Source organism: Triticum dicoccoides, chromosome 7B (genome assembly GCF_002162155.2).
Source record: "Triticum dicoccoides isolate Atlit2015 ecotype Zavitan chromosome 7B, WEW_v2.0, whole genome shotgun sequence".
Taxonomy (NCBI): domain Eukaryota; kingdom Viridiplantae; phylum Streptophyta; class Magnoliopsida; order Poales; family Poaceae; genus Triticum; species Triticum dicoccoides.
Genome location: NC_041393.1, coordinates 521,768,933 through 521,775,825, shown reverse-complemented (window position 1 = coordinate 521,775,825; position 6,893 = coordinate 521,768,933). Strand labels below are relative to the sequence as shown.

The 6,893-nt window shown below is 35.7% G+C and overlaps 1 long non-coding RNA gene across 2 annotated transcripts; it reads right to left on the bottom strand.

Annotated features, from left to right (window-relative positions):
* Nucleotides 1–2,026: 2,026 nt before the first annotated feature.
* On the bottom strand, nucleotides 2,027–4,245 carry LOC119341027. 2 transcript variants are annotated; one of them, XR_005164820.1, is made up of 3 exons: nucleotides 3,868–4,245; nucleotides 3,044–3,741; nucleotides 2,027–2,846 (listed from the first exon to the last, which is right to left on the bottom strand). It is a non-coding gene; the product is annotated as an uncharacterized LOC119341027 (long non-coding RNA). The 2 variants fall into 2 exon arrangements; XR_005164819.1 differs by having other exon boundaries at nucleotides 2,027–3,741.
* Nucleotides 4,246–6,893: the final 2,648 nt, after the last annotated feature.

The following is a 6,893-nucleotide window of genomic DNA, read 5'->3' as shown; positions in this document are numbered from 1 at the left end:
ATTACTTCTTTGTGAGCATCATTGAAATCATCATGCCTAGCTAAAAGGCATTAAAGAAAAGCGTTTGTTGGGAGACAACCCAATATTTACCCCTATTGTTTTTGTGTGTTCACATGATTAAGCTACTGTAGTAATCATGTTTTATAGCTTTTGTTTCAATAAAGTGCCAACTAAAGCCTTTGGGATAGTGTGGATGATATTTGACTTGATTCTGTGAAAAAACAAAAACTTTTGCGCTCAGTCCAGGAATTTTCAAATTCACTAGAACATGATTTTTATATAATTTTTTTACACATGATTTATATACAAATTCCCTACATTGTATCAATTTGTTAGAATTTTTAAAGTTACGGTAGTATGGTGGTTATTCAGATCTTTATAGACTGTTCTGTTTTTGACAAATTTTGTTTTCAACGCATAGTTTGCTTGTTTTAGTGTTTCAATAGATTATATTAAGTAATATAAATTGTGGAAGTGATAGAGTACAGTAGGAATTGAGTGGAAACAATTATAGATCTTGTCTTGACAGTACCCAAGTGAATAATTTGTTTTACTAGTCGCCAAACCCGTGCATTCGCACGGGCGAGTTCGGTAAGCTACTACTTTAACTTGGCCTACGTTGTAAAATATGGGATGCAATTTTTTGGCTAATTTTATTTACCAGGAGCATGAAATTGAAATGTCCGGCTTTTTTTGGTGGAAGTGTTTCATCTTGTCTTACCATTGGGTTTAATATCCATATCTTTTTGTACTAAAAAGGAACAATGTATGTTAAATAATAGAATATGCCATGAAGCATATACTAATCTTTTCTCCATTTAGATAAGAAATCAAACTACTTTTGACTTCTGATGATGGTATGTAATGCCTTCACAATATTGAATTTTTTTTCTTATTGTCTGTTCACCTGTCACCTATTTTGCACGTTTCTAGAGAAATTTAGCAATTTACTATTAGATAGACAATGAGAGAGCCTCACGGAATCAATCATAAGAAAATTAATTTGACTTTTTATATTTTTCAAAAGATAATAGATATCAACGCGCACATCAGATACCATTTTTTTATATCATCTACCTTTCTCGTTCCTTCTTTTCTAAAGAGAAAATACAAAAGCTTAATCTTGAACGCATATAGTGCAAATTATAAAATCCATAGAGGAAATAGTCTTGTGATCGAGTTTCTATACGTGCTTTGAAGGTTGCACTTTTGTGCACCCCTTTGGTTCTGTATTGCTCTGGACATGCTCACTTTGATTATATTAGCCACTTCCTAAAATTAAAATGCTCAAATATTTTTTTAACAAATGGACAAAAGTTAAATATGGTCGCCTCTTTCTTGAATTCAGGTCAATTTTGGTAAATGTGGCATATACTTAAACCAAATAGAAATGATTTGGTATGTACCATGTCCAAACTGAATTTTGAATCAATATGATATTTACTGAAATACTAATACACTACTATAAAAACATTAATTTCTGACTCTCACATGCCTCGTACATATTATCTGCCACCACATATATGTAGTTACTACCGATTAAAATGCATATTACTATAAAAAAATAAAACTTCTAATACCAAGATAGACTGGTACATATGTACATGAACTAAAAAACGAATCTAACTCAGATTTTTGCACTGTATTTAACTTGGGAAAATCTCAATAAAAAAACTTGTGCTCCATTACATCCAGGAATTCATATTTGGATAGACATACTCCAACCCACTAAAACCTAATCACATTGAGGACAAAATTGAATGGAGAAGAGTGAAAAAAAATGCAACTATGTTTTTTTGATTGAGATGAATTATCATCCCATACATGTTCAAACTTTCTATGTCATGTTAGATTTACCCTTAAACTTGGTAGACCTGAATCCTATTGCATCCACTTGGGGGTAAGGCAGGTGTATTGGCATTGACTACAATGAATTTGTTTTCTTACTTCTGCATATGTTTGGGTTAATGGACAAATAATCTGATTATGTTGCTAAATCTTGAACCAAACAATCACCCGCAAAACCAAACAAAAAATAAATCTTGAACCAAACATGTTTACAATAGTCGTCACCACTCTAAACTGGGGCATGCATTCATCATAAGTTTAACCTTAAAATATTTACAAAGTTAAAATGCATGGACTGAGGTGAAGGCTAATCCTTACTTAGAAGCAATTCAATTTTGCAGTACAAAAATCCGATAGAAAAAAGATCGAGAGAACATTGCCAAGTCTAACATGAGCCTCCCATGTATTAGGTAACGTATTGACGACATGCATAGCTCATAGGCCGTATTTAGCACGACATGGTTGCCATAGTTCTGCTCCAACTCGGTCTTCAACTCTCAAAAAAATTTAGTTAGAATCCTTTCATGGATAAGGTCCTTAGCTATAAACGTTAGAACTCCAGCCATGTGAACAATGTCCATAACATTAGAACATTTTCTGTTAGCAGGCAAAGTCTATTGCCTGAAACATGAGTAGTTGCAGACAATAACCTGTGTCCAACTAAGATGCTAGCTCGGGGAAAAAATTGTTACCTGGAGACAACCATAGACAGCCATTTATGGCCTCACCAATCGACTGATCGCCTTCCAGATAAATAACTGGAAACAACATACTCTAACATGGAAACCTTATATGTACGTGATGCTCTAGCAAGCCATCACATGTACCCCTAGATCCAGAACTTGGCGAGCTGAATGCACCTGCGACTGGAAGCATGGGAATAAAGTAGTGAGTGCACATGCCTTTGCATTGGCGTTGCATGTCGACTGGCCGTGCAGCCACGACGTTCCAACCAAGAAGCAGTAGCATGATGAATCCGCCATCACGATGGTGGCCAGCTGCAATGGTGGCCATGCAAAAAATTTATTGTCTGATACTTGCACGGATTAATAACATCATAGAGATACACATGCAGCTAAGCCAATATAGTGCCATGTAATGCAGCGAGAAGATGCTTCTGTATTTGTAATAAGTACTATAACTCATACTACCATCTTTCTGTTGGCAAATCATATAATTTTACCAATAGGCTGACCTCTTCATCTAGTATCATGTCAAGTCAAATAAGTTCATTGCTGTCGACGTTAATGGCGTTCCATAGACGAATTACTCCAGCCTTCCCTTTCTAGGAATCTTTCTCGTTGGCGTAACTACTCATTGGTGTAACTACTCTGGCCTTCACTTTGCATGGGAATCCTTCTCCATTGAGGTTAGCTGTATTATTTTAAACCTTATACTACAAAAACGAAAGAAAGTATAACTCGAATATAAAAAATTAAAGGAATAGAAAAGATTAACAGGTAAAAGATCATAAAAATTCTTAGGATTTGTACTTGTTTAGTCTCAAGCAAAGCTGCTGGCAAATCCAAGGCTTTAATTAGAAAAAAGAGAGTAGACCCTATGATTAGTCGGTGAATCTGCACTATGTAAGCAACATGTAGGATCTAACAAACAGAACAATGACAGCAACAGATCAGAGGCAAGCTTTGCACAAAGTGGGAGAATCTTGAGAAGATGGGGATAGTTGGTGTGCTCCTACCTGATCTCCATGAGTCATCGAGCAGATGGGTAAAGTTGGTGTGCTCCTACCTGATCTCCATGAGTCATCCCAGAATTATAGGTGAGAAGACAAAGGATCCAATCTGTGGAGAGCACAAAACAATGAGAGGACACGGTAGAGAAAAAGTTGAATCGGACTCCAATTAAAAAGCCATGGTTGATCCAATTGTAGACCTGCAACAAAACAAATCAGAATAAGTAGTGTTAGAGAGGGACGATCCTTTTGTTTTCCATTGGGGGAGAGAGAGATAATCAACAGAAGGAGATCGTGGATTATGGGCATAGTTGTTGTGCTTTTACCAGATCTCCATGAGACACCAAAAAACTGTACATGAGAAGATTCAAGATCCAATCCGTGGAGAGCACAAAAAGTTGAGAAGACACGATAGATAAAAACATGAATCAAAATCCAAAGGAAAACCAACAGTCGAACCTGCAAGAAAACAAATTCCATGTGAAAATACGGATCTGGTACAGATGAGGAAAACTATTTTGATGCAAAAAGATCCGTGAGCATGAAATCCATGCCTTCTTTTTGAGAGAGGAGATCCATTTGTTTTCCAATGGGGAGGAGGGAGATAATCAAGAGGAAGAGATCTGGATGGTTGTATCTTCCAACCGGGGAGAAAGAGATAGTGATGGAGAAGATGAAGAGATCACGGAGGGGAGGAAGAAGAAATCGTCCCTTGTAGTACGTGTATAGGTTTTTCTTTTGAGGGATGTAGTACGTGATGAAGAGATCTCTGAAAAAATAGAGATAGAGATTTTTTTATTAGTTTTTTTACAGTTCTTTATATTATATAATGACAATTGTTGCCGGGCTGATTAATATGATTGACCCAATTGAGTATAATCTTGGACTTCCATTTTTTCTGTCAATAATTATATGTGTAGATCTGAACCGTAATAATTCGGTCCCACTAGATGAACGGCTCCTAATTTCTAATTAACTGGTAATTTTTAGGAAGTGCCGAATTAGTATAGGTATAGATAGATTATACTAACGCATCTCACGGAGTTCTATTAAGTTTTGTGTGATTGAAGTTTTCAAGTTTTGGGTGAGATACCGATATGAGGAGAATAAGGAGTGACAAGACACTAAGCTTGGGGATGCCCAAGGCACCCAAGGTAATATTCAAGGAAGATCTAAGAAACTAAGCTTGGGGATGCCCCGGAAGGCATCCCCTCTTTCGTCTTCAACATTATTGGTAACCTTACTTGGAGCTATTTTTTTATTCGTCACATGATATGTGTTTTGCTTGGAGTGTCATTTTATTTTGTCTAGATTTGCTTGCTGTTATTTATAGTAAGGTTTTGTATCTTTTATTTCAATAAAAGTGTCAAGGATAGCCTTCATGATGCTCAATTTGCAAGTATATGAGTTGCTGTTTCAAAACAGAATGTTTGTCGCTATTGCAAAAATTCCCTAGAAAAGTTAGAATGTGATAAAAGCTTGAAATTTTGACACAATATGAAATGATAAGTTCTATATAGTGTGGTAAATTCTCAGATTTTTTTTTGATTTAAACAATTATGGATCCTCTTGCATTCTTTATAGACTGTTCTGTTTAGACAGATTTTTGTTATGTTTTCATTGTTTGCATATGTTTGCTTGTTTAATGATTCTATTTGAGGATGGGAGTATTAAATATGTAGAGGCATTTAGTATCCAATGTCAAATTATAATTTTAGTGATTTTCTACAATAGAGAATGATAAGGTTTTGCATGGATTTATACTAGCTTATCTCACGAGTTCTTGTTTAGTTTTGTGTGCATGAAGTTTTTAAGATTTCGAAAAACTATGATATGAGAGGAATTAAGGAGACACAAGAGATCAAGCTTGGGGATGCCCAAGGCATCCCTAATTAATATTTCAAGAAGTCTCAAGCATCTAAGCTTGGGGATGCCCCGGTTGGCATCCCACCTTTCTTCATCAACAATCATCGGTTAGCGTCGGTTGGGCCTAAGTTTTTGCTTCTTCACATGATATGTGATATCCTTGGAATGTCATTTTATTTTATTTTGCTTGCTGTTTGAATAAAATACTCAAGATCTGAAATTCATAAATGAGAGAGAGAGTCTTCACATAGTTACTTAATTATTTGAGTACTCATTGATCTTCACTTATATCTTTTTGGAATAGTTTGTCATGAACTCTTGCGCTTCACTTATTTGAGAGTCTTATAAATAGTATGGCAATTTGCTTAGGTTATGAATTTAGTACTAATATGATGGGCATCCAAGATGGATCTAATAAAAAAATCATATAAAGAGCATTGAATACTATGAGAAGTTTGATTCCTTGCATTTGATTTGAGATATAAAGATGGTGATATTAGAGTCATGCTAGTGAGTAATTATGGATTGGTAGAAATACTTGTGTTAAAAGTTTGTGATTCTCGTAGCATGCATGTATGGTGAACCGTTATGTGATGAAGTCAGAGCATGATTTATTTATTGATTGTCTTACTTATGAGTGGCGGTCGGGGAGGAGCGATAATCTTTTCCTACCAATCTATCCCCCTAGGAGCATGCATGTAGTACTTTGCTTCGATAGCTAATAGACTTTTGCAATAAGTATGTGAGTTCTTTATGACTAATGTTGAGTCCATGGATTATACTCACTCTCATCCTTCCACCATTGCTAGCCTCTCTAGTACCGCGCAACTTTCGCCGATGCATTAAATCCATCATATACCGTTCCTCAAAACAGCCACCATACCTACCTATTATGGCATTTCCATAGCCATTCTGAGATATATTGCCATGCAACTTCCACCGTTCCGTTTATTATGACATCTACCATCATTTTCATATTGCTTTGCATGATCATATAGTTGGCATAGTATTTGTGGCAAGGCCATCATTCATATTTTTCATAAATATCACTCTTGATCATTGCACATCCCAGTACACCGCCGTAGGCATTCATATAGTCATCTTTTGTTCTAGTATCGAGTTGTAATTCTCGAGTTGTAAGTAAATAGAAGTGTGATGATCATCATTATTAGTCCCATGTGAGGAAAGGATGATGGAAGCTATGATTCCCTCACAAGTTGGGATGAAACTCCGTACTTAAAAATAAAAAAGAGGCCAAAGAGCCCAAAATAAAAAAGAGGCCAAAGAGCCCAAATAAAAAAAGAGGCCAAAGAGCCCAAAAAAGGGTGAGAATAAAAGATGAGAGAAAAAGAGAGAAGGGACAATGTTACTATACTTTTACCACACTTGTGCTTCAAAGTAGCACCATGATCTTCATAATAGAGAATCTCCTATTTTGTCACTTTCATATACTTGTGGGAATTTTTCATTATAGAACTTTTATTGT